Below are 9,469 nucleotides of genomic sequence, written 5' to 3'. Positions count from 1 at the left end.
ACTTCTCAGTCATATTGTATAATGATAAGTATCCTTCAGCTAACAACTGAAACCAAAAATGTCTACTTACAATAAGAACTTCTTAAGAGAGTTTGCATTCCTATTCAGTAATGAACAAAAATTCTTACAGAGATAGTAATAACTTAAGGCATGCTTAATTTTAATTGACATTGGTGAATTCGGCCATGAGCTAAATTAAGTTGGCCACTTACCCAAGGGACAGAGGGGTACGTAGTGTGGCCACTACAGGACTGGTGGATATGAGAGTGAGAGTGTTTTATTGTTCATCTTCTCAGTACTGGCAACTCATGGGTGTGCACAGCTTTTACAGATTAGCTGCTAAGGTATGAATTTCAAATATGAGAATCATTTATTTGTGAATGTGCATTACAGAGATGGTCATCTTCAAATGAGTACATATTTGTAACAAAGAATTTGAAATTAAATTAAGGCTGTTGTAATACAACACAGTGACTAGGAGAAAAATGACATTAAAAAAATCTAGTAAACATTTGTGACCACATTTCATAATGCATTGACACATAAGTACAGTTACTGTTATTAATCAGTTACACATCTGCTCACACACTAACAGAACACTTATTTGGGGCCCTTGATGGTGGCAGCAAACTGAAAAAGACAACAGTTGACACAAAGAGTTCCAATTACTGTAGCTATACTTTAGGGGCCTCGTAACATACTAATGTATGTAGGTTACCAGTTAATAATTATATCAGTATGTATGCAGTCCGAGGTTCTACCCCAAAAATGTCAGTGCTGGCTCTTGAGTAAAGTTTGACAATCATTGCCTTATGGGATGGGTACTGATAGTGTGTATACTGATGTAGTGTGAAGAAGTGGAATCTTTTTTCCCTTGTTACATATTTAATTGCAGTTTAGCACTTGTAGGAGAATCCATCAGAAATGGTAATGGTAGTATTGGCAATTCTGGAGGAAGGAGAACATACTATGGGAGTCTTCTACTATGACAGACATGATCTAATTTATTAATTGTGTCCATCCCCTAACAACTCTAGATTAAGGTCACTGATGTATAGTTTTATTCATTTTTATAGTGAGAGTTACTCCACTTTGTAGTCTGACTCAGATGTTGAACAAAAGTTACAGTGTGCATTGTGGCTCTCTCCATAGACTTTCCATCGTAAGGTGTTAGAACCAATATTTTTGGAGACTATGGGGATGAAGCTGGTAGTGTCCATTCTGTAGGATTGATGTACATCTCTATTCTTCCAGCAGAAAAGTACTCCTAGGGAGGGATCTTGGATGGGAAGGCTGCCTTTCTTTCAGGGCTGTCTTCTTTCCTTCTTGGGCTCTAGCATTCCTAATCTTCAATTTCCATTCTTACTTCTCCTAGTGGGGTACCATTCTATCCGTCCGTAATCCATACCCAAACATTCAATTGAGTGAACCATTCTCCTTTCCAGTATATTCAAAACATGTTTTCACAGGTCCGCCCGAGGTGAAGCAATGTCCAAATCGCTTCCAGTCAAGGTATATATGGTATTTCATCTGAAAGAACCTAATGTTTTTCTGTAAAAGTAATCTCTTTCATCTCTATATTAAAATATAATGTCTCTACCAGATATGGAGTAAACATTTTATGTAATAGTGTAAAAGAAGCAGATTACCTAAATACCGTATTGATATTGTCATTGAAAGGTCAGTGCGTCTTTGGTTGTAATAAGGGTGAGTAGAAAAAGCGGTGAGTCAGATGTAACAGCTCCATTAAAGTGGAACCTAGCTGCATGTGGTATATTTTAAGTTTCAATTGGAAATAAAGATAATGATAAATGATTACATAGATTTATTATGAAACTTCCTGGCAGATTAAAACTGTGTGCCGGATCGAGACTCAAACTTGGGACCTTTGCCTTTCATGGGCAAGTGCTCTACCAACTGAGCTACCCAAGTACAACTCACGACCTGTCATAACTGTGAGTATAAGGACGGATCGTGAGTCGTGCTTGGGTAGCTCAGTTGGTAGAGCACTTGCCCGCAAAAGGCAAAGGTCCCAAGTTCGAGTCTCAGTCTGGCACACAGTTTTAATCTGTCAGGAAGTTTCATATCAGCACACACTCCGCTGCAGAGTGAAAATTTCACTCTAGATTTATTATAACACTAACAGAACTGATTCCATTAAAGACCACACAGCTTTTTGATTTAAAAAAAAAAAAAGGGTGGTGGTGGTGGTGGTGGTGGTGGTGGTGGTGGTGGTGGTGGTGCTTATGATGCTCGTAATAAGTAATGATAAAAATATATTTTTTAAAAACATGTGCGTACTTACCTGATGTAAGTCATAAACTAGTAGTTTTCAAAGGAAAATCAAGAATGGTACAAATATTTTGAGTGGATTAATAATTAATTGATGAGAAAAAAATAAACACATGATGAACACTCAAGTACTTGTATAATTAAAAGGAAGGTTTGTTATAATATTTCATATTTGATTTAGATCGCTTAGAAAATAGAAACACACTTACTCATTTATGTGGGGTGGTATGTGTGAGGGTACAGAATTTGAATCTATTTAAACTTCCTGGCAGATTAAAACTGTGTGCCCGACCGAGACTCGAACTCGGGACCTTTGCCTTTCGCGGACAAGCGCTCTACCATCTGAGCTACCGTAGCACGACTCACGCCCGGTACTCACAGCTTTACTTCTGCCAGTATCTCGTCTCCTACCTTCCAAACTTTACAGAAGCTCTCCTGCGAATCTGCAGAACTAGCACTCCTAAAAGAAAGGATATAGCGGAGACATGGCTTAGCCACAGCCTAGGGGACGTTTCCAGAATGAGAATTTCACTCTGCAGTGGAGTGTGCGCTGATATGAAACTTCCTGGCAGATTAAAACTGTGTGCCCGACCGAGACTCGAACTCGGGACCTTTGCCTTTCACAGGCAAGTGCTCTACCATCTGAGCTACCGAAGCACGACTCACGCCCTGTACTCACAGCTTTACTTCTGCCAGTATCTCGTCTCCTACTTTCCAAACTTTACAGAAGCTCTCCTGCGAACCTGCTGAACTAGCACTCCTGAAAGAAAGGATATAGCGGAGACATGCCTGGGGGATGTTTCCAGAATGAGAATTTCACTCTGCAGTGGAGTGTGCGCTGATATGAAACTTCCTGGCAGATTAAAACTGTGTGCCCGATCGAGACTCGAACTCGGGACCTTTGCCTTTCGCGGGCAAGTGCTCTACCATCTGAGCTACCGAAGCACAACTCACGCCCGGTACTCACAGCTTTACTTCTGTCAGTATCTCGTCTCCTACCTTTCAAACTTTACAGAAGCTTTCCTGCGAACCTGCAGAACTAGCACTCCTGAAAGAAAGGATATAGCAGAGACAGGGCTTAGCCACAGCCTGGGGGATGTTTCCAGAATGAGAATTTCACTCTGCAGTGGAGAGTGCGCTGATAAAAAACTTCCTGGCAGATTAAAACTGTGTGCCCGACTGAGACTCGAACTCGGGACCTTTGCCTTTCGCGGACAAATGCTCTAACATCTGAGCTACCGAAGCACGACTCACACCCGGTACTCACAGCTTTACTTCTGCCAGTATCTCGTCTCCTACCTTCCAAACTTTACAGAAGCTCTCCTGCGAACCTGCAGAACTAGCACTCCTGAAAGAAAGGATATAGCGGAGATATGGCTTAGCCACAGCCTGGGGGATGTTTCCAGAATGAGAATTTCACTCTGCAGCGGAGTGTGCGCTGATATGAAACTTCCTGGCAGATTAAAACTGTGTGCCCGACCGAGACTCAAACTCGGGACCTTTGCCTTTCGCGGGCAAGTGCTCTACCATCTGAGCTACCGAAGCACGACTCACGCCTGGTACTCACAGCTTTACTTCTGCCAGTATCTCGTCTCCTACCTTCCAAACTTTACAGAAGCTCTCCTGCAAACCTGCAGAACTAACACTCCTGAAAGAAAGGATATAGCGGAGACATGGCTTAGCCACAACCTGGGGGATGTTTCAAGAATGAGAATTTCACTCTGCAGCGGAGTGTGATATGAAACTTCCTGGCAGATTAAAACTGTGTGCCCAACCGAGACTCGAACTCGGGACCTTTGCCTTTCGCGGGCAAGTGCTCTACCATCTGAGCTACCGAAGCATGACTCACACCCGGTACTCACAGCTTTACTTCTGCCAGTATCTCGTCTCCTACCTTCCAAACTTTACAGAATCAGCAGTTGTCTTGTGACAGCCAGAGCGAGAGCACCAGCAGCAGCGAGTACTGTTTGTATAAAGCGTTTATTTTGCATTTTGTTTACGACCTTCCACTAAGGAAGGGATTCTATTTGTGTTTATCTGCTCTGCATAGTAACTAACAGTTCTTGATAAAACTTTACGTAGTTTTCGTGTTAGATTTCTTAGTGTTTTCTTGATCGTTTAGAACAGAAAGCGCCCTAAAACCGTCTTTTGTTTGTTTCGCGGCCGTTAGCCACTAGTCACTTGAATCAGCAGTTGTCTTGTGACAGCCAGAGCGAGAGCACCAGCAGCAGCGAGTACTGTTTGTATAAAGCGTTTTTGTACTTATTTGCTGCGCTTAGCTTTTAAATAGTTTTTCTGGGAAAACCTAGCGTAGTTTTCGCGTCTCGTATTTCAGTGAGTGTTTCTTGATTATCAGAGTAGCTCATCAGAAGATTATCTTGGGAATTTGTCACCGTATAGAGTAGGGTAAACATAGTCATGTGTAGGGACTGTGGTTGTTGTGAGCGGACGCAAGGAGAATTGGCCACTCTTCGGGGGCAGGTGGAGGCTTTGTCTGTTAGGCTCATCGAGCTCGAGGCGCAGGCGTCGGCTCGTAGTGGCGTTGGGGCAACTGTGGTGAGACCTATGCCTACTTCGGTGGCCTTGGAATCACATGGAACCCCTGATGTCACTGCGTCTTCCGGCAGTGAGCATCTTACCGGTCAGCCATCACTCCAGGGTGAATGGCGGACAGTGGTGGGCTCGCGCGTGCCTGGCCGAAAGGCGAAGGTGGGATCTGGCCGCGTGGCAGCTGCCTTACCCCTTTCCAACAGGTACGGGGTGCTTCCTAGTGGTGATGACATCGTTTCCGAGCCACCACAGGATGCCTCGCCTGTTGGGCCAGTGGCCGATTCTCCGGCAAGGTCCCGACAGTCACAGAGGGCGGGCCTATTAGTTATAGGGAGCTCCAACGTTAGGCGGGTTATGGAGCCCCTCAGGAAAATAGCGGGTAGGTCGGGGAAGAATGCCAGTGTGCACTCGGTGTGCTTGCCGGGGGGTCTCGTCCGTAATGTGGAGGAGGCCCTTCCGGCAGCTATTGAACGCACTGGGTGTGACCGGCTGCAGATAGTAGCACATGTCGGAACGAATGACGCCTGCCGCTTGGGTTCTGAGGCCATCCTTGGTTCCTTCCGGCGGCTGGCTGATTTGGTGAAGACAACCAGCATCACACGCGGAGTGCAAGCTGAGCTTAATATCTGCAGCATAGTGCCCAGAGTCGATCGCGGTCCTCTGGTTTGGAGCCGTGTGGAGGGTCTAAACCAGAGGCTCAGACGACTCTGCGACTATAATGGTTGCAAATTCATCGACCTCCGTTATTGGGTGGAGAACTGTAGGGCCCCCCTAGACAGGTCAGGCATGCACTACACACCGGAAGCAGCTACTAGGGTAGCAGAGTACGTGTGGCGTGCACACGGGGGTTTTTTAGGTTAGAGGGACCCCCCCTTGGGCGAAACGATAAAATACCTGACGGCTTACCAGAGAGGACATTATCATCGTTGATAAAGAATGTCCATCCTCAGAGACCAAAAACAGGAAAAGTTAACGTAATATTGGTAAACTGCAGGAGTATCCAGGGCAAGGTTCCTGAATTAGTATCTCTTATTGAAGGAAATAGTGCGCATATAGTATTAGGAACGGAAAGTTGGTTAAAACCGGAAGTGAACAGTAACGAAATCCTAGACACAGAATGGAATATATACCGCAAGGATAGGATAAACGCCAATGGTGGAGGAGTATTTATAGCAGTAAAGAATTCAATAATATCCAGTGAAGTTATTAGCGAATGCGAGTGTGAAATAATCTGGGTTAAGTTAAGTATCAAAGGTGGGTCAGATATGATAGTCGGATGCTTCTATAGACCACCTGCATCAGCAACCGTAGTAGTTGAGCGCCTCAGAGAGAACCTGCAGAACGTCGTGAAGAAGTTTCGTGATCATACTATTGTAATAGGGGGAGACTTCAATCTACCAGGTATAGAATGGGATAGTCACACAATCAGAACTGGAGCCAGGGACAGAGACTCTTGTGACATTATCCTGACTGCCTTGTCCGAGAATTACTTCGAGCAGATAGTTAGAGAACCAACTCGTGAAGCTAACGTTTTAGACCTCATAGCAACAAATAGACCGGAACTTTTCGACTCCGTGAATGTAGAAGAGGGTATCAGTGATCATAAGTCAGTGGTTGCATCAATGACTACAAGTGTAATAAGAAATGCCAAGAAAGGAAGGAAAATATATTTGCTTAACAAGAGTGATAGGGCACAAATCGCAGAATATCTGAGTGACCACCATCAAACGTTCATTTCTGAGGAAGAGGATGTGGAACAAAAATGGAAAAAATTCAGAAACATCGTCCAGTACGCCTTAGATAAGTTCGTACCGACTAAGGTCCAAAGCGAGGGGAAAGATCCACCGTGGTATAACAATCATGTACGAAAGGTACTACAGAAACAAAGAAAGCTTCATCATAGGTTTAAGAGTAGTCGAATCATAGCTGATAAGGAAAAGCTGAACGAAGCGAAAAAGAGCGTAAAGAGAGCAATGAGAGAAGCATTCAACGAATTCGAACATAAAACATTGGCAAACAATCTAAACAAGAACCCTAAAAAGTTTTGGTCATATGTAAAATCGGTAAGCGGATCTAAATCCCCTATTCAGTCACTCGTTGACCACGATGGCACCGAAACAGAGGACGACCGAAGAAAGGCAGAAATACTGAATTCAGTGTTCCGAAACTGTTTCACTGCGGAAAATCGTAACACGGTCCCTGACTTCAGCCGTCGCACGGACGCCAAAATGGAAAATATTGAAATAAACGATATCGGAATTGAAAAACAACTGCTATCACTTAGTAGCGGAAAAGCATCCGGACCAGACGAGATACCCTTAAGATTCTACAGTGATTATGCTAAAGAACTTGCCCCCTTTCTATCAGCAATTTATCGTAGATCGCTGGAAGAACGTAAAGTACCTAGCGACTGGAAGAAAGTGCAGGTCGTTCCCATTTTCAAGAAGGGTCATAAATCAGATGCGAATAATTATAGGCCTATTTCGCTTACGTCAATCTGTTGTAGAATAATGGAACATGTTTTGTGTTCTCGTATTATGACGTTCTTAGATAATACAAATCTCCTTCATCATAACCAACATGGATTCCGCAAACAGAGATCATGTGAAACTCAGCTCGCCCTATTTGCCCAAGAAATTCACAGTGCCGTAGACACTGGCGAGCAGATTGATGCTGTATTCCTGGACTTCAGGAAGGCATTTGATACGGTTCCGCACTTACGTTTAGTGAAAAAAATACGAGCTTACGGAATATCGGACCAGGTTTGTGATTGGATTCAGGATTTCCTAGAAGAAAGAACACAACATGTCATTCTTAACGGTTCAAAATCTGCAGATGTAGAGGTAATTTCGGGAGTACCGCAGGGAAGCGTGATAGGACCTTTATTGTTTACAATATACATAAATGACTTAGTTGACAACATCGGTAGCTCCGTGAGGCTATTTGCAGATGACACGGTTGTCTACAAGAAAGTAGCAACATCAGAAGACTCGTACGTACTCCAGGAGGACCTGCAGAGGATTAATGCATGGTGCGACAGCTGGCAGCTTTCCCTAAACGTAGATAAATGTAATATAATGCGCATACATAGGGGCAGAAATCCATTCCAGTACGATTATGCAATAGGTGGTAAATCATTGGAAGCGGTAACAACCGTAAAATACTTAGGAGTTACTATCCGGAGCGATCTGAAGTGGAATGATCACATAAAACAAATAGTGGGAAAAGCAGGCGCCAGGTTGAGATTCATAGGAAGAATTCTAAGAAAATGTGACTCATCGACGAAAGAAGTAGCTTACAAAACGCTTGTTCGTCCGATTCTTGAGTATTGCTCATCAGTATGGGACCCTTACCAGGTTGGATTAATAGAAGAGATAGACATGATCCAGCGAAAAGCAGCGCGATTCGTCATGGGGACATTTAGTCAGCGCGAGAGCGTTACGGAGATGCTGAACAAGCTCCAGTGGCGGACACTTCAAGAAAGGCGTTACGCAATATGGAGAGGTTTATTATCGAAATTACGAGAGAGCACATTCCGGGAAGAGATGGGCAACATATTACTACCGCCCACATATATCTTGCGTAATGATCACAACGAAAAGATCCGAGAAATTAGAGCAAATACAGAGACTTACAAGCAGTCGTTCTTCCCACGCACAATTCGTGAATGGAACAGGGAAGGGGGGATCAGATAGTGGTACAATAAGTACCCTCCGCCACACACCGTAAGGTGGCTCGCGGAGTATAGATGTAGATGTAGAATCTCTCCTGCGAACCTGCAGAACTAGCACTCCTGAAAGAAAGGATATAGCAGAGACATGGCTTAGCCACAGCCTGGGGGATGTTTCCAGAATGAGTATTTCTTTCTGCAGCGGAGTGTGCGCTGATAAAGCTTTGAGTACCGGACGTGAGTCGTGCTTCGGTAGCTCAGATGGTAGAGCCCTTGCCTGCGAAAGGCAAAGGATCCGAGTTCGAGTCTCGGTCGGGCACACAGTTTTAATCTGCCAGGAAGTTTCATATCAGCGCACACTCCGCTGCAGAGTGAAATTCTCATTCTGGAAACGTCCCCCAGGCTGTGGCTGAGCCATGTCGCCGCTATATCCTTTCTTTCAGGAGTGCTAGTTCTGCAGGTTCGCAGGAGAGCTTCTGTAAAGTTTGGAAGGTAGGAGACGAGATACTGGCAGAAGTAAAGCTGTGAGTACCGGGCGTGAGCCGTGCTTTGGTAGCTCAGATGGTAGAGCACTTGCCCGCGAAAGGCAAAGGTCCCGAGTGCGAGTCTTGGTCGGGCACACAGTTTTAATCTGCCAGGAAGTTTCATATCAGCGCACACTCCGCTGCAGAGTGAAATTCTCATTCTTGAATCAATTTAATTCAGAATTTTTGGCATAAACATTAAAGTGTGAAATATTCTGTACCCCCATCAACTATAAATGTGCATACAGTTAGTTGTGTTACAATTCCAAAAATAATTAAATGGGGCCAAAGTAGTCCAGGCAGACGTTATTTATATGTAATGATAACTTTTCACCTAACTACAGTGTATCCCTGTCTGCGAAAGAGAGCCAACGAAGTAGTCAGGCAATAACTTTTTATTTTCTTAAGCTCAAACACCAATCCACTGAAAAAT

This window comes from Schistocerca serialis, chromosome 1 (assembly GCF_023864345.2).
Source record: "Schistocerca serialis cubense isolate TAMUIC-IGC-003099 chromosome 1, iqSchSeri2.2, whole genome shotgun sequence".
Taxonomy (NCBI): Eukaryota; Metazoa; Arthropoda; class Insecta; order Orthoptera; family Acrididae; genus Schistocerca; species Schistocerca serialis.
Note: the sequence above shows the minus strand (reverse complement) of the source record.